At 40.5% G+C, this 25,707-nt stretch overlaps 1 protein-coding gene across 3 annotated transcripts in view; it reads right to left on the reverse strand.

Annotated features, from left to right (window-relative positions):
* The window catches only part of LOC137176234 (zeta-sarcoglycan), a 366,313-nt gene that overhangs the window by 251,407 nt on the left and 89,199 nt on the right, over positions 1-25,707 (reverse strand). For 2 of the 3 annotated variants that reach the window (XM_067582435.1, XM_067582409.1), the window contains exon 1: positions 20,190-20,307. The exons of the other annotated variant lie outside the window; for it this stretch is intronic. The gene's annotated coding sequence lies outside the window, so the exon portion shown is untranslated. Of the gene's footprint in view, positions 1-20,189; positions 20,308-25,707 lie in introns of those variants that run through there. 3 annotated transcript variants of the gene reach the window in all.

Here is a 25,707-nt window from a genome sequence, read left to right on the forward strand (position 1 = left end):
TGTTGTAACTGGTTCAGTTCCTGTGTCAACAACAATCAGAACTTCTCAGACATTAATTGCCCACTCAGAGAGCTATGAAAAGCAATGAAAGCCAAAAGGAGACAACACAAAGCGCTGCTATTGTTTGAAACAAAGCGAGAGATTTAGACAGCAGAAAAGGGAAACAGATTTGTCTGTGTGTGTGTGTGTGTGTGTGTGTGTGTTGGGGGGGGTGTAGAGAGGTTGTAGAGAGAATCTGAGGAAGATGAAGGGATCAAAAATGAAGCTGGAGAGGAAAAGAGAGAAATTTCTGGTCAGCTGCTGTCATGAGTTAAACGAGATGAGACCTAAAAGGGATTATAGTATATTTGACAACAAAGTGTGCCTTAAGACCAGAGTGTTGGGAAAAAAAAAAACAACAAAAAAAAAAAAAACAAAGCCGCTTAATTGGGCACACAGATATCAAGCCAGGCAGAGAGAAACACACAGAGACATCCATATGGCACCTTAAAATGCAGCTACTACTGCTGTTAAAGCAATTTTTTTTCATACGTCTCAGAAAGTAGCACATTAAGCTGACATTCAGCTGACTTTTCAACAAAAGGCACTGACAGGGGCTGTGAATTCACTGAGCACAACTTTTCAGAAGACTAAAATCAACTTTGAAGGAGATGCAGCGGCGCGTTAAGTACACACACACACACACACACACACAGACCCACTTTTATCACAAATTTCATCTTTTGACAATTGGTTAAAGTTGGATATATTCTTAAGATTCTAGGACGTAAATTGTCAGTCAGGCACTCCATCAGTCTGTGTATGAAAAAACAAGGGATACTTATTAATGCAAAGACGACAAGGTGTTCTTTGTGATTTGAAGTGATCAAATGTGCTCTCCTTCAGTGTACAGATAAAAGCTAGGACAAATACTTCTTTCAAGTGATTGTTACTTTAAAAAACCCTTTTTTTTCAAAGCCTTTTTTTTTTCTCTCACCTCCTTTCCCCTTTTACTTTCTTCATCCTCCTACATAACATCCACCCTGCTGTCTGAAGTCTTTCTTCTCCGTCTCTCCCGCACTCTATAGACTCCTCCTCACACTTTTCCTCCATTCCCAGTCAGTCTTCCACCTATTTCTTCCTGTTATTCAAGCTTGCATGTGATCATTTTTTATGTTTTTTTTCCCACTTATAGCTCTGACTGGTGTTGTGTTCACATTGTCTTAGCATGTGGTAGACAGTATACTGGATATTTATTATAGTCAACAGTAGCGTATTGGCAAATCCATCACTGTTGCTGTAAAGTGATGCCTCCTGCATCTGTGGACATGAGAAGAACTTTTTCCTTCTTTCTCTGTGGTAAATACAGACAGATGTTTGTTAAGGTTAACTACAAAATGAGCAACAAGCATTTAATCCTACCAATAAATTCTAATTTGACTGAGCTACTTGAAATATCAGGTTTTTTCCCCAAAGCATCACCTGTATTAGACATTTCAACATGGAATTAAGCAGCCACACAACTAATTAAAGATCACATCTATATCACATACTCTGAATAATAATCTGAATCCAATATGGGTTTTTTTCATCCTTCTCCCTCATGGAAAAATCCCCCCAATCTATGAATATGTAAACATTTTCTCTACCAAAGTTGAAATGCAAGATAGAAGATGTCTCCTACTTCACTGAAAAGTACATTCTGCGTGTATGTGCACCGGAGGCTTCGAGTTTCCACATCACACTTGTGTAACTAGTTGCGATGCCACAAATAATGCTTGCAGGTTCGCTCTTTTTCATATTCAGCGAGCACAGAGAGACTTTCTCTCTTCAGTAGATGAAATTTAAAACAGCTTTCTAGCGTCAAACTCTGCACGTACATCATTCTGCACGATGAAGCTCAAATATCTTTAAACTTAAATAACAATAAGAAAAACACATTTTTGAATAAAAAGAAAAAAGAACATTTGTTGTGTCATCACATGAATGACCTGGACCTCTTGTTAACTCATCATCTGTTTGTTATTGAAGTTAAATGACAAACTCTACAATGTGAAATGCTCACTGTAGTTAGGACAATATTACAAAAGCAGAATATCACAGACTTCCTCCTTCATGACTCTGCATCTCATCTTTTTTACTTTTCTGCTTCTCCATCCCTTCCACATCCATCCTCTTCTTTCTACTGATAATCACTCCATTATTTCTGTCCCCATCTGCCTCTCCCCCTCATCTCGTACGTCCCCCTTTTTTTTTTCTCCTCAGTTCTGGCCGTCTTCCCTCCGTCTTCCCTCCGTCTTCCCCTGCCACTCTCTCTGGCTGAGCGATGCAGAGCTTTCTTAGATGTTTGAAGCTCTTATATAAGACTGCAGCTCACCCTGACTCTGCATACTGTACGGTTTCCAGCGTGTGTTCATGTGTGCAACAGCTGATTCGAATATAAACACACTCCTGCGACCGACTGACAGTAAATAGAACATTAAAGTTGTGGATTGAATTAACTGCTGATATTGATATCACTTCTTTTTTTACCTTATTTTTGAGAATTAGGCTATATGACATTGGGAAATAATTTATTTCTATTTAAGTATCATTGATATAAAGTTCTTATCCTTTAAGTTATATTCTTCCATTTTTCATGAAATCAAACCTTGTTTTTGACACTATTATTATAGTGAACATTTTTTCAGCAATAGCCTGAAATTGAATATTGAATGGTTTTTATTGTTAGCGGTGGAGTCTGCCATTCTCACGCTGATTAAAATTGCCGATCTATGTAGAAGGGATTGACAGGAAAACGATGCAGACGTGTAATCCAGTCTATCCCGTTCGTATCCATATCATGTTACTGCTAATAAAAACCAAAAAATTTACCACTGCTGCTGATTCACATTAAAAGCATTCAAGTGGCACAACGCGGGGCGGCTTTTATTACTCACAGGAAAGACGACATATTTCTCACCAAGGTTCATACTTACTGCAATCTAATGAAAGGCCTGTGTCCACCAGTGTCCCCAAATCAGAAAAGCTGAATCTCAAGACGATTTTCTTTGTGGTTTTGTGGCATAAATGTGCTTTTATGAAAAGAATTAGCCACGGAAATCAACATATAAACACATATAAACCTTAACCACAGCTCAGAAAGTGCTTGTGTTATCTTGAAAAGTACTGAAAAGTACCTTATTTTGCCATTTAAGTACAAGAACTTGCTGACAGACTAAACATCTAGAACTACAGTTGCGTCCATCATTGCAGCTGATTGTAAACTTTGCTTAAAAATGATGAGGTTGTTGTTCACAGTAATAGAGATACAGCTGGACGGCCAACACTGCTTCATCTTCTGTCCCCGTTTGGAGTCTGTCAGAGTGAGAAAAAAAGCTTAACGAAGTGAACAGGAAGAGTGTCGGATGAACAGACGCTGTATATATAGAATGACTGCAGGAAGTGAGACTGAGCGAAACAATGAGAAAAGAAGGGAGATTGTCTGACTGAGAAAGTCCGCTCAGAGAATGTGGGCTATCTGTTGCATAATGTGCTGCAGTAAAATCTGAAAATGGATAAGATTCACTCAAGGCAAGGCATAGAGACACACACAAACGCAGAAAAACGTGAATCTACGGCGTTGTTCCTGTCAGATAAGGTTGCTCATTGAGTGATATCGGCGTCTTCTTATTTACTCCTACGAAATACAAACGAATTGATCGTAAGCAATAATTTAGCGAAGAGAGAGCGGGAGGGAGAGACGGCAAGAAAGCGTGTGCAAATACACGTTTATGTCATTTATGTTAATTCGAACCTTTTAGTGAATATTTGATGATAAGCTGTGTTGGAAGTCGTGAGTTTGCTGCCAATGTGCAGCGGCAAGTGGAAGATCAAGTGAACGCAGTAAGAAGGAATAATCATTCTGAAAGCAGCTCACATCCACACAGATCATGACATGGCAGGCATTAATGATTCAGAGGCAGAAGGATGAAAAGAGTGAAGGAGGGAGATAGAGAGAAAAAGATGCCAGGTGGGAGGGAAAGGAGGAGACAAAGATAGGGGAGAAGAAAAACAGAAAGAAGTGGGGGTAGATGGAGAGAGAGAGAGAGAGGAGGTAAGGAAGGAAACGCAGCAGAGGGAGAGAGGCTGATGGGGAATTAAGTGGCAGAGGAAAAGAGGATGCCTCAGAGATTTTTTTTTTTTCTCCCCCTCTTCTTCTTAGCTCCGAGCCATTTCGGTTGGTTCACTCCTTGTGCTATATTTTAGGAAAGCGTGACGAGACAGAATGTGAGAGCAGAGAAAATGCAGTTTGACATTACAGCAGTCTGAACACCAGCTCCAACATTTAACACCTAATTTTCCAATATTTTCTGCTGCAGTGTCTCTATTTTTAGGCGTTTTAGAACAACGGTGGTAATTTCTACTGAGAGAGTGTTGATATCAGCCGAATAAGGTAGAACATTGCTAAGAAATAGAGTAAACAGAGGCGAGGCTGGCGTTGTCTGGTCAATATAGCGAGTTGAAATTGGCAATTTATCAAAACTCTGATTATTGACATGCCATGATGTTGTGCATTTCTTTGATTCATTACATAATTATGACGTGGATTACTTTGGATAGATAGATAGATAGACAGATAGAGAGGGAGAGAAAGAGAGAAACATAAACATGGGGAGAAAAGAAAAAGCAGTTTTTTTGTATCAAATTCAGCTTCATCAAATGCAGCCTGAAAAACTGAAAAAAAAGGCTGAGCCACACTGGCATACAGACAAGGTGGTGAGGGCCTGCTGCCAACCCTGTCAACCCGATTACACACACACACACTACACTCACACACACACACACACACACAGTTCTGGTGTTTGCTTAGTCCAGAGGCACACACGTACACACATACACACACAAACACTGGCACAGCATCAAGGTGGCATGGCAAGGCACTGCTAGTGGCCTTGTCAACTCAAGTAACCTCCCACAGGAAACACACAGACACACAGTCCCAAAAGCACAGATCATAAGCAAGAGAGAATTAAGCAAGACAGACATAGCAAATATGGTAGAAACAAGAGGCGAAGACAGATATGAAGTTAAGGTGGGGGCATGGTGAGGGGGTGAGGGGGGGTGGGAGGGGGTTGGGGAGTTTGGAGCAGGTAGAGAAAAGAGCGACAAAGAGGAAGACGGCAAAAAGACCGGTAAAGTGAGCAATATAGCAACAGATGGACAAGGAGAGGAAAGCAGAAAGGTGGAAAGACATAAAAGAGATTGGTGGAGAGAGCAAGAGAAAAGAGAGAGTGTGTGAGAGAGAGAGAGAAAGAGAGAGAGGGAGAGAGATGGTGGAGCAAAAAGACCATCTGCTATTATTGGGAGACTCCAGGCAGACCTTTGTATAATGTCGTGTATGTGAGCACATGTCTGTGGGTGGGTGAATCAGTCTCTTACTGTCTCTGCATGTATCTGTGTGGGTGTACTGTATGCTGACAATCATGTGTTTGCCATTGTAAAAAAAAAAAGACCTTGACATTGAATAATATTTTACTTACATTCAAAGTAACTCGTGGTAACTAACCAAAATGATAATTACCCTGACTGCGTGGTTATAATTGTAACCATGACGAAGGCCTTCTAACTCTATGTAGTCCCTCTAATCCAAACCAGGATGTTTGCTTAGTCATAACAAAGTAGTTATTTAAACCCAAACCATGATCTTTCCCAAAACCTAACCTGAACCGTAGCCTTGTCACATCATAAAAGCACTGACACTTGATGTCAGCCTGTCAACAGGGTTGTCAGATAAGAAAACTGGACTCATCACCAGACTGAGACCAACACCATGTTACAACATGAACTTGCACTAAAAGCCCTTTTGCCAAAAAACATACTGTTTTGCTACTAGGGATGTCAATGATTAATCGTTTATTGATTAATTGCTGTTAATGATGTAACCAATAATGCAAAAGACGAGGGACGTGCAGTGTAACGATCAGAAAATGTTGCAGTACACAGTTGCGCCCTCTTATGCTTTAATAAGGTTGGGTTACAGGTATGTTCGGTGACTGCCCGTAAGGACCGCGCTAATTGTAAAACAAATGCACCTTCCTGCTGTCCAATGAAGAAAAAAAGTCACAGTTTACCTCAATCTGTTCATTGTGTCATGTTGATGAACACTGAAGCATAAAGTTGTGAAAAATCCACGGAGTTGATGTTTGGCGAATGTCCAGTTTAGCTTTCTGAGGCTCATGCTAACACTAAACTAGCATCTTGAAAAGAAGCAGCTGCTCAGTTAATGCAGACTGAGAGCTGAAATCAGCGCTACAATGATGTCATGTCATTGGTCCGACGGCTCATTGAAAACAAAAGCCCACTGCTCTGAAAATACACACTCTCCTTGGTGTTTTTGCCCTTAATATCTTAGTGTATTTTGACGTGCAAACGTGAAGACACCGTTACAAAATGCTTGCGTTTTAGTGTGCCCATTGGCTAAAAATGTCAAGGCCTTAAAAATAGATAAATTAAATTAAACTAGGGATGAAGCGTTTATTAACTGACACACTGTAGTCTGTACTGTACATTTACTGCCAGACTGACAACTTACTGCTAACTTTTTCCTCTGCTCCGCTCACATTCAACGGTATTTTTCTGACGCTCACTCTCTTGCTTAACCACTCACTCGCTTATGCTCTGCCCTATTCCTTAAAAGGAGTTATGCTACCTGCAGTTTCCAAGGCAACGACACAGACGTTGATTCATGTTTCGAAACAACGCTGCTCAGAGGCTCTAAAAAGGCTATTGATTTGCAAATGAATGGATATTTGGTGTTATCTTTGACATTTAAAAAAATATTTTTTGACCTGGCGGGGGTTCTCATTGGCCTGGCAGCCTGCCAGGCCTGTACTATTACAGGAGATAGAAGAAGCCACTTGACTGTGATTGTGTGTTTCTGAGGTAGTTACGTGGGTATCACAGTCAATGTTAACAGGTGGTTTTACTGGCAAAAACAGCAGTGTTTCCCATACATTGATTTATTTGTGGCAGCCCTTCACAACCCTCAACACTGACTGCTACATATTGATTTTATATTTTTTCTACTATTTAAAATGGGTAAAATCTTATTTCATTGTAGAGCTGCACACAGCGCACCCCTCCTTGCCCCTTTACTCTCTCACAAACACTTTGACAATGGACCTGTCTGTAAACAGCCCCTCCTGTGGCTTTTCCCCACAGAAAAATCATATGGTCATGCCACACCACCTACACTTAAGAGAAGTATGGTTGCGCTATCTCCACTTACGAATCGATTGCTTGTCTACATCACTTTGTATTGTAAAGCCATGGATAAAGCATGTCAAGTAGACTTCATGGTGTATTCATGTGTACCTCATAAACTCAGAAATCTATACTCGAATGGCCACGAAGGTTGTCCAAAACGGGAAAGTTTTTATTTTTTTGTTACTTATTTTCTTGTATTCTTTTGTTTAAATACATACATCTGTCATTACTTTCTTGCACTAGTCCTTTGTTTAACAATCACATAGCAAAGCAAAACCAATCGTCGACTCAGTGCTTTAGATTTGAATCTTCAAAATTCCATGAAATAATCAAATCAAATTGTTAACAGCAGTTGCTATTAGCACACCACAGAATATTTTCGTAAAAAACAGTCTGTAGGTATCTCTATGATGATTTTCCATGTCGTTTACTGCAGAATTTTTAATAATTAGATGCTAAAATCATACAACAATATCCCATTCATTTCTACATAGGCAGATTTTAAAATCAGCTACCACCAAAAATAGACTCTAATTCTGTGGGAAGCACTAAACAGTCATACATAACAGCTCCTCCGCTACAAATGTTACCCTAATTCGCTGACCGTTTCTGAATGCATGCTATACATTTTTATGACTTTTTGATCTGTAAAGTTCAGGCAGCCATTGGTTTCCATTTGTGTATGATATGAAAATCATTTAGCAATTACAAAACTAAAGCTTGAGATGTGAAATCCACAACAGTACACATCAAATCTGCATTGATTCTTGTCCATCTTACATTATAATTGGGTGGTAGCGCTGTTTAAGCACATATCAATATGAAAAGTCAAGTGTTACCTCAGCAACAATGTAGCTTTTGACAAAAAATAGTGTTGACTTGGTGTTCACTGTGATGAACAGTGAATCACACATCTGATGCAAATTTAAAGAGTTGGCTAATTGGTTTTTATTCTGTACAGAAATTATGGAAACTAATGGAGGCCTTCAACAGTATAAAAATGGTTAATTGTAATAATGAAGAATACTCTTAGAAAATGGGATAAAACATGAGTGCAAAACCACTAGTATGACTAGTTATAAGACAAGAAAAGGGGAATCTATTGATAGATATTATGCTAATAAGGCTTAAAAATGCATCGCTAGTAACGACTTAACTGTAGCATCTGTAATTCTAATGGTGCTGGTTAAAATGTCACAGAATTGGGGAAAAGAGTAATATCATCAGTAACTCATTTCTTTTTAAACATAATAGTCAACTCTGTACACGATGATATTTTAATAATTCAAATTCCTCACCCAGCACTGAGGTCCCTTCCCTCTTTTTAAGTATCTGATGTTTCTTTAAATCTGCTTCGTATACGGTCAGTAATAGGTACAGTGAACTATGACCTTTCCCATGAGGGGTCATTGATTTTAACCAGTTGACTTTAATTAGCACAGTCATTACTTAACCAATTGCCAAGTGAATATCCTACCTCTGTGCTCATTGAATATAATCAATACAGTGTAATCAGAAATAGTCATCGTTGTCAACTTAAATGCAAGTCGTTGATAACCATCCACTGTGAATTACTTCCCCTCAAACACAAGGACCCTGTAGAGCTCATAAGCTGTATTGACCACAGTCATTACTGAACAGCTAAATACGACAACAGCAAGGAAAAACGAGGGTGCTTATTCTTAAAAAGTAAAATCACAGTAAATGGATTAAATACTTTTCTTGCTGTATAAAGCAGTGAATCCCTCGTCCATATTTTCCAAACTATAGGTTTAGCTGGCCAACCTACCAGTGACAAACACAACCTCCCTAAGCTTTAGGGTGGTCCCGTGTCCTAAAAATAGGTAAACCCGGGTTCTTACATCAGTGATACAGACAAGGCCCTTAGAGTGCTAGATTGCTCTGTAAGCTCTATTGATCTGGCTTTATTGGCTATTGATTAGCAGTGCTGCTCCCACACAAGTGAAATGGTGAAGAAGCCATAATGGCTTACACGGGAGGATGATAAGGCATGCCCAGGGGGACAACTTAAAGAGAGATGTTATCAACAAGGAATAGTCAAACCAGTGATCAAGAAGTCACTGCAAATCTTTTTTTCTCTCTAACAAACTGTTTTTTCATGTGACTCTTGATATAACTGAACCATATATAAGTGGTTGGATTTGAGGATTTTCATTGCACCGTAGTTAAAGGGGACCAATTACACTAATTTGCAGCTCTACATTTTTTAGTTTTGGACTCCACCAGAGGAGCTTTGCATGATTCACAGTTCAAAAAACTCCGTCTTTATCTTATACTTGCCCTTTATGCAGCCCCTTAGTTCAGCCTTTGTCTGTAACAGGCTGTTTTGGCCCCTGCCTCTTTAAGGCCCTCCTCCCGATGAGCCCACTCTGTTCTTTCCAGAAACCTGCTGAGGGGCAGTCATATCAGAGTTGTGTTAAGTTACTGCCGATGTAAACCCAACATTTTCCTGCTCTACTGCTTCAAAGCTTTTAAATGACTTAATAAAAGAGGACTTTTATTGTGATGAATTTACAGGAAATGAGGGGTGTTCCTCACCGAATTAGCAGAGCTTCGTTAGCAGTGCTAAAAAGCAGTCGACACAACAACATATGGAGATATTTGGAGCTCTTTGTTCAGCGGATCAGTTAGAAATAATGCAGGGAGGAATAGTACAAGCAGAATCAGCCACAGTGATGATGATGTTTGATGAAGAGCTGCAGACAGCCAGCAACAGGTAACCTCCAACAGGTAAACAACATATTTTACTTTACCCTGCTGTGTAAAGGAAAAACACTCAGCATGCCATCTCGACTCAAGTCATGGCTCAGCGTGACTACCCCCAAAACTCACTGCAAAGGCCACAGCACATGATTCACATCATTTTCATATTCATCAAACCATACAGTGACCCCTCATGTCCTGTGAATTGGGGCATTGTCAACCTGGAAGAGACCACTCCCATGGCAATAGCGGCGCATGCAAATGCAGGGGCCAGTAGCTCCCTAAAACTTTGCTATTTTTTCGTCTTTATTACTGATGCACGTATTACTAATGACAGAAATACACTCATCAATGTTGGAAAAGGAAGTGCAGGGATTGGATTAAGTTCAGCGGACCTTGAAACGATCACTGTCAACGGCGTCTCCCGAACACCAGATCAGCCGGACCAAACGTCACCACAAGCAGTGCCATCGCCCCAGGAAGAGAAGGAAGAGAGCCGGGATCAGGGCCAAGCTAACACAGCTTGGACCTAAGGCCTAAGGCCAGCCTTCTTCTGGCTAATGTGCAGTTGCAGGTAAATAAAATGGATGAAATAAGACTGGATAGACAATGTCTACCAGATGTCAAGTTTTTAATGTTAAGATGTTGACCATATTATCTGCCCAAAGAATTCACCTGTGTGTTTGTTGCTGCTGTTTACATTCCTCCAGATGCAAATTCAAAAAATGTACTACAGGAATTGTATGAAGTCATCAGCATTCACATGACATCCCTCGTTCCCATTTTGATCTATCAGACCATATTTCCCTGCTTCTCCTGCCTACTTACTCTCAGCTGATAAAAAGGTTCAAACCATCAGTAAAAACTGTTAAAGTGTGGACAGATGAAACTATAACATCTTCACACTACATGACTGTTTTGAGTGCACAGACTGGCACATGTTCACCCAGGAGAACCACATCAATCTTGAGGAATATACATCAACAGTGACATTATACATCAGCAAATGTGTTGATGATGAGGTGATCACAAAGACAATAAAATCATTCCCCAACCAGAGGGCTACATGGATAAATGGAGAGGTGAGGGCTCTATCTAGAGCCAAAAAAGCTGCCTTTCGGTCAGGGAAGCATACAACACCGCCAGAGCAAGATTGAAAGCTGGCATCAAGGAGGCAAAGCGGAAACATCAGCAGAGACCGGAGAGAGACCTCAACACCAACAACACCAAAGATATGTGGCAGGTGATCCAGAACATCACAGGCTACAAAAACAGGAGCGCCCCCATAATGTGTGAGGCCAAATCGCCAGATGAGCTTAACTCATTCTATGCTCGCTTTGATATCCTCAACAAAGAGTCAGCTGTAAAGTCCACTCCGCCTCCAGAGGACCTGCCACTGTCAGTATCCACAGCGGATGTGAGAAGAATCCTGTAAGAGTGAATATGAATAAAGCTGCTGGGCCTGATAACATCCCTGGCCCTGTACTAAAACATGTGCCAACCACCTAGTTGATGTTGACATTTTTAACATATCACTGTCACAGGAGAGTGTTCCCACATGCTTCAAGACAGCCACCATTATCCCTGTGCCGAAAAAGTCTGCGTCTGTGTCTAGTCTAAAAGACTACCTCCCTGTGGCACTCACTCCCATTCTGATGAAGTGCTTTGAAAAACTGGTTCTCAAGCATATCAAAGACAACATTCCTGACAGCCTGGACCCTCACTAGTTTGCATACAGAGGATGCCATCTCCACTGTCCTCCATTCAGTTTTTGCACACTTTGAAAATAACAACACCTACATCATAATGCTGTTTGTTGATTTCAGCTCAGCAATTAATACAATCTCCCTCATGAAAATGATTAGAGAACTAAGCACTCTGGGCTTAAATACCACACTCTGCAACTGGATATTATCATAAACAGACACCAAACAGTTTGGATTGGTGGTCACACCTCCACCACTCTAGTGCTCAACACCGGAGCCCCCCAGGGTTGTGTGCTCAGCCCCCTCCTATTCAAGCTGTGCACCCATGACTGCAACCCCCGACATGGAGAGAACTCTATTGTGAAGTTTGAGGACGACACCACCATCATCGGCCAGATTTCAAACAACATTGAGAGTTCATATCGGGAGCAGCATCACAGAGAACCTGTCGTGGACATCACACATCTCCACCCTAGTAAAAAAAAGCTAGGAAACGACACAGCACTTCTTAAGGAAACTTAAGAAGGCAAAATTCCCATCTCAAGTTCTTGTTAACTTGTACAGAGGAGCAATAGCATACACCCTGACTGGAAACATCACAAATTAGCATTGGATGTGCATGGCCCAAGACAGGAAGGCTCTGCAGCGGGTGATTAAAACCACCCAAAACAACATCGGTACCCATCTACCCAGCATCAATGATATCGGTGATGTGAGGAGGCTGCATAGAGCCCAAAGGACACTAAAAGACAATACCCACCCCAGCCACAGTCTGTTCACCCTGCTGCCATCTGGCAAGAGATACAGACGTACCCACTGTCGTACCACCAGACTACAGAGCAGCTTCTTTCCTCAGGCTGTGAGACTCCTCAATTCATCCTCTGCACTACAACATAAAAACATTTGTGACTTGTTGTTTGTTGGTCCATTTGTGTGTGTGTTCTGTTTTTGTGAGTGGCACTGGGGGGCTACAGACTACATCACGTTGTGCAACCTTGTGCTGTAAAATGATAAAAGATCTTGAATCTTGATAGAAATGTTTCATCATAAGAACAACTTTGTATTGATTTGCAGTGACCCTTCCCTCTAAGGGGACAAGTGGACCCAAACCATGCCAGCAAAACACCCCCCAAAGCATAACAGAGCCACCGGATCCACTTACTGTAGGGGTCAAGCATTCAAACCTGGACCAGTTTTTCCTTTAATTTGTCACCCATCTGTATGTTTCATCTAATATTTCCATTGTGTACAGGATTTGTAGTAACAAATGAAAAAAATGCACTTGTTTCCAAAACTTGGGTTTTTTTTAATTCATTATAGATGCAAATAAAGGCAGAAATTCTGTAACCACAGAAACAACGTCCAGTATTCCTGTACTTCATTGGTAAATGAAGTACAGGTGCACTGACTGTACAAAAGCTACAAATAAACCACACAGACACATCCCAGTTCCCATAGAATGGTTAAAACACTCCCTGCTTAGAAGTGAAGTCAAATGAAGTCAGGCCTCCATTTGGATGTGATTGTGTTGCCAGATAAAAGAAGAAGCAAACCATAAAAAGTAAGAGACCATAAGTGTCCCCCATTTAGGGACCAAAATGTCTGCATGAGCTGAACTTTTGATAAAAACAAAAGTGAGAGAGGCATTACTGCTGTGTGAGATGACAGATCATTTGAGCAATTTTCACATCAGTGACACCCGCTTGGTTTTAATAATGTGTAACATCATTGATCCACACAGAGGTCAGGGTCAGCTGCAGAGCAGCATCCCTCCAGCTGATGTAAGAATTCAGTGTTTTAGTCAAAGACACTTCAGGAATGTGGAAAGGTATGTGATCCATTCCGATTTTTTTCACAAAAAAGAAATAATAAAATAATAAATGTGAGAAAGGCAAGAGAAACCAAATGTGGGAACACTGTCAGGTTTCTCCTTATTATGTCTAAAAGCTGATAACAGCCATGAAAGCTGTGAGACACAGTCAAGTCCGCAGACTGCTAACAGCAGGAATAGCAAACCTTTGTTTTAAACTGTGAAATAGTTTCTCCATATACTGCTTGGAAACGCCAGAAATAGGTTTTGTCTTCTATGAAACAAAACTGGCAAATGTCAAATGAGAGATGAATAACAACAGAGAGAAAGAGTGTTAAAAACTGTATTTAAAAGTTGTGCCTTTCTGACAAAATGCATGGGGGAGAAAAAAAGAAGACATAACCTGAGAGACCCTAAAAATAACTTGAAAACACAAACAGATCAAATAAGCAAACAGTCGCCATTTTTTGTTTTGTCTAATAGAACAGAAGTCTATATGTTTCCACAGCACTTTGTTTAGAGAGTTTAGAGTATTTCAGCCATCCATATGGTCTCCACATACTCAAGGGAAAAACTCAAAAACAACAGAGCAGAGGGGCTACGAGGCAGACGAATCAACCGTCCTCTTCCAAAAAAAAAAATCACGAACATCAGCCTTTCATTATAGCAACCACCAACTACTCTCATTTAATTTCTGCATAAATGAGTATGTGTGGGTGACACTCATTTATTCTAACCTGGCCATGTTGCTGGAGCCAGACAGAATTTGAAACTGAGAAAGATGAGGTATTATTAACTTGACAATGATAATCAGACCTTGCCAAGTTTGCACACATATACAGACATAAAGCTGTTATTCTACATCTCATCTTTCTGTTTTTCCCACTCGACACATCGCTCCCCCCAATGTTTCTCTCTCTCTCTCTCTCTCTCTGGCTCTCTCCTGATCAACTTGTAAGTCTATTAACCCACTCGTGTGCCTGTTTGTATCTACCGTATGGAAATCAAATTGAGCTCCATACACACATGCACACAAACATTTCTACTCTGTTTCTGAGCACGGGCATGCCAATGATAAAGCAGCAAAGCATAACATACAGAAAGCCTGATCCATAATGTCTTGATAACGCGTCAACGTTTAAAACAGTGTCTGCAAACCCTCACACATATGCATGTCCAATTACCACTCCTCCTTTAGGTAAACATGTAGCCCCACAGTTCAGAGAGAGAGAGAGGGAGAGAGAGAGCAAGGTATTTACCACCACCTACGAAGTTATGTAATTATTATTCAGCTTTTTTGCTGATTCATCTGATTTCCATAGGAAAAGGAAATAGCAGGAAATTCCGTATGACTCAACTCTGCTACCGCGCCTCGCCACAGTGATAAATTCTGTCCCCTCGACCATAAATTCTGTCCTCCATGAATGAACGACTGAACAAATTGATAAACAAATCAATAATTAATGGCGCTGGTGCAGGAAATATGTCTTGTAGAATTTTCATTTCTCGGGTGTAAAAAGTTTGCTTGACAAGTAAACAGAGAGAGAAGTGTAGCTGCTGTGAACTGTCATCAACTGCGAGCAATAACACCCAACTGACGGGAGTGTCTTGCTCCTCTATCCTCCAGCCCTCGACCTACCAATCAATCAAAATTGGTCCAACGAATACAAATATCTTACAGGAGATAAGGATTGAGAGGGGGAAAAAAAGGCTACAAGAAAAGTTTTAGAGAAGGGGAAACAGAAATCTTTTAGTGGATGGGAAATCTGTCACATAACTACAATGGCACAAATAATTAACAGACAGCAGCACAAGACAAAAAGACAAAAACAAAGAAAAATATTACAATTTATATGTATTATAAATAAATTTGAAACACTACAAGCCTGCATCACATCACTTATGTGAATCCAAACTCAAAGCCACATGACAGTTGTGTAGCATGAGGATTAGCTGACTAAACTACTGCATAAGGCAAAAAAAAACCCCACTATGCTTCCATCCTCATCCTTGTATCCTTCCTACTTGTCTCAAGGTTGTTAAGAAGGGATCCGAGCGAGGGAAGCGAGGATGTGGTCGTGGGGACACAAACTTTATTGCTTGTGCTTCATGCTCATCTGCACACACACACACACACATAAACACACACGGCTCTCTTTTTTAATTTTAAAGTTTCACACAGCAACACACACATATAAACAAAGACATAATCTTCGACACACACAGCTGCACCTAACTGCCCAAATGCACAAACAAATAAAGCCACCTTCTGTTTCCCATACACACAAACAGTCTACCTTCCATTCGTATGCAGACAGAAACCTTCTCCATCATCCCCCACTGTTATTTAAGTTCACAGGGCTCATAAACAGGTTTTATATAGTCAATATGGCTGCCTGTGTCTGGTACATTGTGTCCTCTACTCACAACTCCAGATTGTCAATATAACAGTAAAAATCTCTGTAAACACCCTCTCCTCATATCAGTCGGAATTAAGTTTAACTGCCAAGTACACTACTGTAGATGTTTCAGTCCAAAACTTGATATCCATTTTGGCAACGGGAGGGGAACTTAAACAAGCTTTACAAGTGTAGCTGGTAAATTTAACAAGTTTACTTTTAGGCAATTAAAATAAAAAGCATATATATATATATTGTTATCACATTTCACAAGGGAGCTCATGGTGGAGGAATGTCGTTGCATCATGGAGATGGGGAGGGTGATGCCATTTCTCAAGATGCTGTAATCTATAATATCAGATAACACTTTAAAATTAGCTTTTGAAGCAAAGTGCTCCTGTCATAAGGAGGGTAAAATGAAGGTCTTCATGGGCACTTGAAAAGCAGCTGTCCTGTTTTCCTCCTCTTCCTTCAACTTTTTAACAACTTATTTTACAGCAGTTTTTGTAAATTCTTATAGTTATTCTCAGTTTGTGTGGAGGCTGGGACAGACATACACACTGTGACTTGAAAACAAAAACACAAAATTCACAAAACAGAGAAATAGAGAAAAGAAAAATGATCAATTTTAACAGCATGGCAACACGGTCACAATGACGATGCCGACATGCTGATGTTTAGCGAGTTTACCATGTTCACTGTCTTAGTTTAGCATGATAGTTTATTAACACGTGCTGGTGGATTCCACTACATTTACATCACTGACAGTCTGTGTTTGAAGCTTGTACTAGCTAAACTTTCACAAAACCAAGACTCATTGGATTCAATGTAAAACCAAACATAGTACTTCAATACTTGCTTAAAATAAGGCACTGTGGTTTTTAATACGTATAAACTGTGTGTTTGTTGGGGACTATTTTCAGCTGCAGATGAATACACATTAGGTGAGCGTATGAACAGCAGGAGGAGGAGGAGTATGTTGGATTGACTCAAAATAACAACAATAATAATAATAATAATAATACAGCGCCTTTGTTCATTGTAATTAAGTAACATGTCCCCCAGTGGAACAGTGCACTGTTCTTCAAATATAAATAATAACACTGGCGCTCTGTGGAAGAGAAAAATAAAATATATATACAGTTTTAACTATACAGACAATTCATTGTTGGTTTTGGTATTTAAATATCATCATCCTTTAGGAAACAGTTGCCTTGTCCAGTCTTATCCTGGCGATGCAAACTCACTTCATCTCTCTTTCTCTCTCTCTCTTCCCTGACTCGATCTCACGACGGCCTTGAATTGTAACTTTTAACTTATAATTGCCACAGCTGGCCTGTCCAGACACAGGCTCAGACCCACACAAAGACACGCAGACATGGGCGCACGCACACACACACACACACACACACACACACACACACACACACACACACACACACACACACACACATACACACACAGCTTCCCATGCTGGTCTTCGAGTGGTCCCTCGGGAGAATCCACTGTTAGTAGATAATTGGATTCCAGCCTTCACAATACTACTGTTCCTCCCTCCCATCCCTTTCTCTCTGGCGGTCTTGGGCTCTCTCTCTCTCTCTCTCTCTCTCTCTCTCTTTTTTTTACATGTCTGACGCTGCATTTTGTAGCAGATACACTGCATGTGTTGTGTTTAATCAGCAACATCATTCAAGCACAGTTTACTGATATCCGAGCCTACAAGTTATTTAGTTTTCTTACTTTATTTAACAGTGTTTACCCGCTTTGTGATTAGTGCTCATTTAACTTTCATGTTGATAAAGGAAGAGTGACTTGAGGTTAAGAGAGTTAGACACTGACAGTCCATCTGTTCTGCCCCTGTAGGCCCGACCCAGTTACTGCACTGTCTTAACAGTATGGAGGAGCACTTCATACAAACTTCTCCTTTTAGCGAGATAACTAGGAAGTGACTCCGAACACAAACAAACACACACAGTTGCACACACACCCCCCCAAAAAAACACTGACACAGCAATACTAACATGTCAGCACAAACCCATGCTAACATGTACTCAAGTGCATTTGTGCATGTTGAACAGACGCACAACTATACAGACAACGCACACAGTCATGCACATACACACACACATACACACAAACAACCAGGAGTTACCCATTAGTACCATCAAATTCTCAGTCAGCAGCTACAGCGGGCGATAAAATGTCTGGCTCGCAACTCTAAATATGGCATCTAGTTTCCAATATCCCATATGGGTCAGTTACCATGGAAACCACTGCATGCCTGTCCAAGCAGCCTAATATTTACTCAGTAGATACATGTTTGCTGTCTGCCTCTGAGGTAGGTAATGATACTGGCCCACCTGGTGTTTTCTATATAACAGGCTCCATCTATAATATATGAAGTAAAAACAGGCCTTCACGAAATTCAAGTTATGTGGCTGCTGCGACTGATTTTTTCTTTTTTCTTTTTCCATTACATTTTTTTTGTTTGTTTTTTACTCTGGCACAGTGGTAAATATAAATGTGGAAAAGTATAACCATTGATTACCCCAGGGGAGCCAGTTTCTATGCAACCATTTCATAATACACTTAAAATAAAAGTCTGTGGATATACGTGCACAAAGTTATAATTACGGTTGTGCAGCTTTTTTGTACAGTAACTTTTTTATATTTGCCTCACTTTAACTTAATATCTCCTTTCTAATGTCTGTGTGTCGCCTTTAAAAAGACCTAATCTTCAGATCATTTACATAAATCAGTTAAATACTTTTCACTTCATCTGCTGAAGGAACTTGAGTCAAAAAGATTGCAGATGAGTTTGCACTCGACGTAATCCCCTATTAATGGGTGTCAAAGCTCTCCAGCAATATTGCATCCCTCCTGTAAAAGGATGTTTCTATTTATAGCTGTGTGCCTATGATAATGTTGTACTCACCATACTAGTTGTTGAGATCTAGGAAGATATCACAAAGAAGTCAGATGAGGAAAGAGAAACGCCGTTGATCAGATAATCTTACAAGTTGTAACCACGACAACATTTTAGCCAAATTATTAACCGCTTTATTTAGAGGTTATACCCAAAAGTATGCACAGACAAAATGGAAAATTCGGTAGGTCAAAGTTACAACAGGGAGTTTGGGTAATAATTTTACAGTTTTCTCTTCCAGATAGGTTAAAGTAATCTGCAGCTTTGTTTAAAACCTGGATGATCCTCTGACTGTGTGTGTTCAGTGACCCATTTAACTTCACTCTTGCTTCTCAGCAATCAACCTTGTAAGTACGACCTTATCATCATGATAAGCTTCATTTATGCTTCTGCATTAAGGGGGTTATTGCGTATTTAAGGCGGTTGCTTATGTAAGCTCCATGCGCCTCCTCACAAATGTAACTACATGTCAGGACTTCATGTCAGCATGGGCTGCTTATTTTTCCTGCCAGCGGTTTCTGATGCCAGTGAATATGGCTGATAGCAAAGACAACATGACGCAAGTTAAAAAAGGCTCAGTAATCTTCTCCTTTTCAGTGATACACATTTAGCAAAGGCATTCCCACTGCTTGCTGCAACCCCTGCTCTCCATCACAGTGACTCAAATAAATGAATAAATTGCACTTTTATCTAATATGTAGACTTTTATGCACTCAAACAGGGAGGAGGAAGAGGTCAAGTAAAAAAAAATAAGAAAGTACATGAGATTAGAGAGACAAGGAGGGACAGAGAGAGGAGAGTAGCAGGGCAACAGAGAACAGTGAACACATTCCAAGAGAGTGTGAAGATAAAACTGCCTCCTTTTACAAGATTTTATTTACAAGCTACAATAAAATCTTACCTTGTACTAAACACACTCGCAATTAGGCTGGTCCGTAAAACATTGCATCACCTGCAATCCATGTTCAAACTGTGTAATGTCTAGACTGTTTGCCATTGAAGGCAAGGCAGCAGGGGAGGCTGTTATCCGCTTTGCCCCCAGTCCAACCCCACCACCCCACCCCCCCCCCCCCCCATGTCCCAAGTGTGCGTTAGCCTATTGGAGCTGTAGCAAAAAGCAACTGAGGCAAAGCAACAAGCAGCCTCTCTGTGTCTAACAGTAGCCTCTGTTGCCAGCTCACTCTCTCATTAGGGATAGCTCACCATGTCGGACACTGTCTGTTTAGCCAACTGCTGCTCACACATACTGTAAACAGACACTCACACATACATTGTGTGAGCTAAATGCTGGCATGGATGCGTGAATGTAGACTACAATACACAAGCAGGAGTATGAATAGACAAAAATGAACAGGTATGTCAAGAGATGGTAAATGCAAAGATGAGTGAACAGATACCTGGACACAGCCGATGTATGCTGTGAAAGGACGTGCCTCACAGATGCTCACTATTACACAGCTCAACAGTAGCCAATCCTGGTCCTGTCATCTGATGACACTGCTAAGTGTCTTGCTGGGCTCTAGGGGACAGACAGGTGAGTGAGTGAATGAATGAATTAATGAATGAATGAATGAATATATTGTGCCTAAAGCAGTTGGTTTCAGTTGGATGTTCTGTTTCTAGTAGTAACCCCTGCCCCTTTTTTAAAATGTTCCCAATAAGGAGAGAGCCTACGCGGCAGAAGAAGAGCTGCACCCAGCATCTTTCTGTCAGATCGCTCCGACTTTTTTGTGCGGCCACACCAAGCACTTCTAGTTGAAAAGGCACTGGAGTGATCAGTTTCGCTCTTTTTCAGATATCCAATCATATGTGAGATGGGGCGGGACTCATCACCCTGGTAACCAAGAAAAATGGAGAAGCTTGTTCTGGCTGTGTCTGTCTAAGCGTCTGTGTCTGTCTGAGCTTAATGATATGTCAGAGAGAAACTATCATAACAAAGATAAAAAAGAACCATTTGTGGGAGCAGACACTGGGAGAGGGAGCCAGACGCTCAGTGCTGAGTGTTGTGCTTTTATCACCCTGTGCGTTGCAAGCTTGATATTAGCTGTGTAGTCAACGTAGCATTAAGTTAGCTACCTAGCTAATGTCAATCTGCTTCCTTTCACATACTGTCACTTCTCTGATTATAGGTGAACATCGCCAATCAAGATGGAAATACTTGAGGGACACATGTAGGAAAGACTGAAAGGTTGAGAAGGAGAAAAAGAGAGGGGCAGAAGGTGGAGCAGGAAAAAAAAAAACACACAAGCACTTCATCCCAGCCAGGGTCTGAAATTAAAATCCACCAAGAGCCAAACGCGGGTAGATATTCAGTTTGGCAAGTAGCCTAAATCTCGGAAGGCTATCTGCCATACTAGCAGGTAAATATTGGTACCAAAACAGTCATGTGATAAAATCTCTGGCAGTCTCTCTGTAATAACAAAGTAATATTACTTTGTTATTGCAGACAGAGTAAAGTACCGAAAAAAGGTACCATCAGGTACCAGTATGAGTATCAGGTACCCGCCCCTGCTGATGATTCTTTTTTTCCCTTCCTGCCATAAGTAACAATGTAACTAACCTGACAGCTTGTTTGAAAATCCAGTTTCCTTGTCATTGTACTAATTCATTTCTATGCTATTTCTATGATGTTTGCGCTGTTGTTGATGGCATCTCGTCTTTTCTGATTTGCAGTCACTATCATTGAATTTGTTGGGTTTTATCCAACACTGCTTTCAGTTTCACAGCTGCTTCCAGTTAAGCCACTTTTTTTTTCAAAGTGTGTTTAGCTTGTTGCATAGCTGTGGACCTGCACGCGTTGAGGGCAGAAGAGAATATGCAGGGTTTCCCATACTAACATTCGTTTGTGAATAGCATGATGTTACACTCTGGTACAGTAGGTGGCAGCATGCACCTTAAACGTTGGTTTGTAGTCCGCCAGTAAAACCAAAGAAGAAGAGGAGCGGTATATATGTGCTTTTCATTAAGCTAACATGTCCCCTCGCTTCCCTCGCTCACATCTGTTTCTTGCGTCTCAGCTCCTCCCAGCGAGGATGCAAGAGAGAGACGGAGGAATTTCATTCATCAGGCAGGACGTCCTCTCACACTCCAGCGTCATTTTACTCATGATGCACATCACTTCAACTGTCAAATATGTAGAAGTCAGCTATCAACAGTTTAAACTCTTTTACACTTAAAGTTCATGTATAATTAAAACACTGTTACTCAATAATTTCTACATAGTGATAGCTGAAAGGAAAACACCTGATAAATGCTTCAATGTTTATTATTTGATTCTGGGTAGATAGCAGCGCCTGGCTGTCACAGAATAAGACACAAATAGACAATTTAAATCCGTTAATTATTGACAGAACAGAACGGACGTAAAGGATCAATAAAAACAGCTGTAGCCTGCAGAATATGTTTAAATAAATATCACTTATTTAGTTTGTGAAAGTCTGACGTCCTCTTCAGGCTCAGGATGTTATTATAGGAGACACGCAGCTGTGAGGCGTCACATTTTCCTGAAGGAGCTGAGACGTACTTGAAAGAGAGAAGAAGAAAGAAGCCTTTGGCTTATGAAGAAAAATAATAGTTTTACAAGACTGTTTTTTGTGATAGATTCATGATTCACTTATGCTTATTTTATGAATAAATATGAAAAGCTGCTGTTAGTGCTGTCATTCCACAGATTACTGATCTGCTATATTACAGTCAAATATATTAATATTACTCCATTAAAGCTGTTTCCACAACAACCCAACTGTTTACTGTCCCGTCAGATCAGCTGAGCATTCAATAAAGACATGCTATCAAAGGGGTGCTGCCATCTGGTAAAAAACTTCCACAGAGGATACACCTGTGGTTCCTTGTTCTGAGCACCTCCTCCGAGGTGCATTTAAGGGACTGGAATAGCCTCGATGATGGTGGAGGGGAGATGGGTTTCTGGGTCACGGCCAAAGGACGGAGGAGAGAGGACGCTTGGAAGCATAAATTAGCTTAATGAAAAGCATCCATGCTTGTTGGCTTTTACCGGATTTTCCCCGCAGAGAAGATGGCTGGCCCAATCAATCCGGATATCACACATGGTTAGTATCATAAACACCTCTGTGCAAATTTGTTCAAAACTGATGCATTCAAGTTAACTCTGATAAGTTAGACTATATTCTTATGTTCTTCATAATCTTTAAATAAGTTATTAGCAAGCGTGCAAGGCTCGAGCAGACCTCCCATCGTCTCAGGGAGGATGTAACATTAAATTAATTTTGGGACAGATTTGGAATTAGAGTTGAAAAAAAAACACAATGTGCTTTACATAAAATGACAAAACAATTGCAACATAATTCATTCATTTATTTATTTTTCACAATGTACTTGGCAATTACAATGTGCAGAGGAGCAAATATTGCTCCTCTCCCCCCTCCAACTCCCGTCAGCTACCACCACAGATAGATTCTAACCCTGTGAGTGATAATTATGTGATTATGTGATTATTTTCTGTATCCTCCGAGTCCACATCTACTGAACGTGCACAATGAGACGTTAGCAGAAATTACACAATAAGACACATTGCGTTCAATTACAGGGACTGAAGGGGATGCAGTGAACACAAGCGCTAAGAGACTGAAACGGACATGGAGATAAAGACGACGTGCAAAACACACAAAAGACACACAGCGTTGAGGTGAAGGATCAATGCTAAAGTACGATAGTTACAGTTGAATGTATTGAATTGCTATAGCAACCATCTCCATCAAAAGGCCTATGGTCATGGGAACCAAAAGAAAGAAAACAGTATTGATGCAACAGAAAGGAAACATGGTGGTGGTCTGTCTGATTCAGTGGCCGATAACCTGTGTGTGCATCTATTTGAAGGTTCTGTGTGTATGTGCAAACTATACCTGACTGAGCGTGTTTAGGTAGATTTGTATGTGTGTGTGTGTGTGTGTGCGTGACTTGAGTGCCCTCTATGTGTGTGTCACTACAGTAGATGTCAGTGTGATTGCGTCTGTGTGCGCGTGTACATTCAGAGATAGAAATTCAATGACAACTGGTATTTGCTTTAGTTGTAGGCGGGTGGGTGGAAAAAGACGGATACTGCTGTGTGGATTAAACAAAGAAGGAGAGGAAGGAAGATGGAGGTCAGAATTGACAGAAGTAGAGAGTGATAGATTGTGTGTGAGAGAGAGAGAGGGAAAGAGAGAGTAGGATGGAAGATAAAGTCATTAAGAAGCACCTATACCAAGAAGCTTGGGGGTCAATAGGTCAACACTTAGCTGCAAGTGTCAAGTATTAGGCCGTCACCAACTGCACCTTCACGGGTAATTGCTCTGCGTGTCTGTGTGTGTGTGTGTGTGTGTGAGTGTGAGTGTGTAAAATGAGTCGATTTAGCTGCCATTGCTGCCTGTCCTTCCGCCATACATTTTAAAGGGCTATTGAGGATATTTAGCCGGCGGACATCCATCAGTGGACGGAGAAAAACACATACTTAAACACCTTGATGGTGGAAGGAGAGAGAAGGGGAGGATAGATAGAGAGATGGAGAAACAGAGATAATTTCATAATGGAGAAGAAGAGTGAGAGCAGAGGAAGAATAGAAGGAGGAAGCTTGTTAACAGACTGAAATAAAATTACAAAAATTAGCCTACTTGACAGTGAAGAAACGAAGATGCAGGAGGGCGAGAGACATAAATCACAGAGATGGAGAGATGGAGAGATGGACGGAGTGTAAAAAGGATGAGAGAGGAAGAAGAGAAAGAAAAAGGAAAGGGGAAAGAAGGATGGAGATCAGGAGAGCGAATGAAAAAAAAAAAAACATTTGGATGCTTTTAGAGCCCACATTCCAGTCTATCGTATGACAGCTATTGATTTTCCATTGACTCTAATGGACATTATGGGCCCTATATATTCGTCTATAGCCATTAAACCATTAGCTACTGGGCCACACACACACACACACCAGCATCCAAAGTTAACTCAACTGGGAGCTTAAGAACTAGAACTTTTTTCTTTTGTAAAAATGTGGGCATTTTATGATTGTGTATGGCATGTTTTCAGTGTGCAGTTTATCATGAATATGTACTTGTAGCTGTACGTGCACAAACAGGGAGGGTCAAAATAACTCACACTCTATCACACTCAATCATGCAAGTGCCACATACACATGCAAAGACAGAAAACACTCATACCGCTTTCCTGTTTAGACACACACACACACGCATACACACAAACACTTCCTATCTGCTCTTGTCAAGTGTAATAGAAGACATGGGGAAAAGACAACAGGATAATAGGATTATTATTCTCCTCTAATCTCCATGAGTCAGCACCATGCAGTTTGTGTGTGCATGTGCGCGCGCATGTTTGTGTGTGTGTGCATGTGTGTGTGGCCCTGGCTGCATAATGTCAATATCTGAATTGTGTTTATGTGTATTTGTGTGCACATATGCTTTTGTATCTAGTAATTATATTAAAATTTTCACCTTGACACAATTAATTAATAGATTATGAGAAGATGTTTTACACTGAGAGTGAGTATCCTCTGTTTTAATGACATCTGTCAGTGCAAGAAGTTGTAAAAACTGGCAACACTGCGATGAATGATTGTTGTCCTGGTCATAATGTGATATGTATAACAAATGGGTCAATTCAGAGAACACGATTCCAAAACTATGAGATTATATATAGTTCTTGTTACACAACACTATCAGAAAATATTGTTGCTTAAAATCTGCTGTTCATCCCAGCTTTCCCAATAATGACTGTAGTCATATATCTGATGTTTCAGAGCCAGTACTTGGGATATTATCAGTAACAATTTCATTTATTTTTTTATTTGACTGAAACAGTTTATTGTGAAGGTGTCATAAATCAGTGCCACTTTATTCCAAGAAAAGCCGGATCTTCTTTAGCTGAGGGACTACTAAAATCTTAATG

This window comes from Thunnus thynnus, chromosome 3 (genome assembly GCF_963924715.1).
Source record: "Thunnus thynnus chromosome 3, fThuThy2.1, whole genome shotgun sequence".
Taxonomy (NCBI): domain Eukaryota; kingdom Metazoa; phylum Chordata; class Actinopteri; order Scombriformes; family Scombridae; genus Thunnus; species Thunnus thynnus.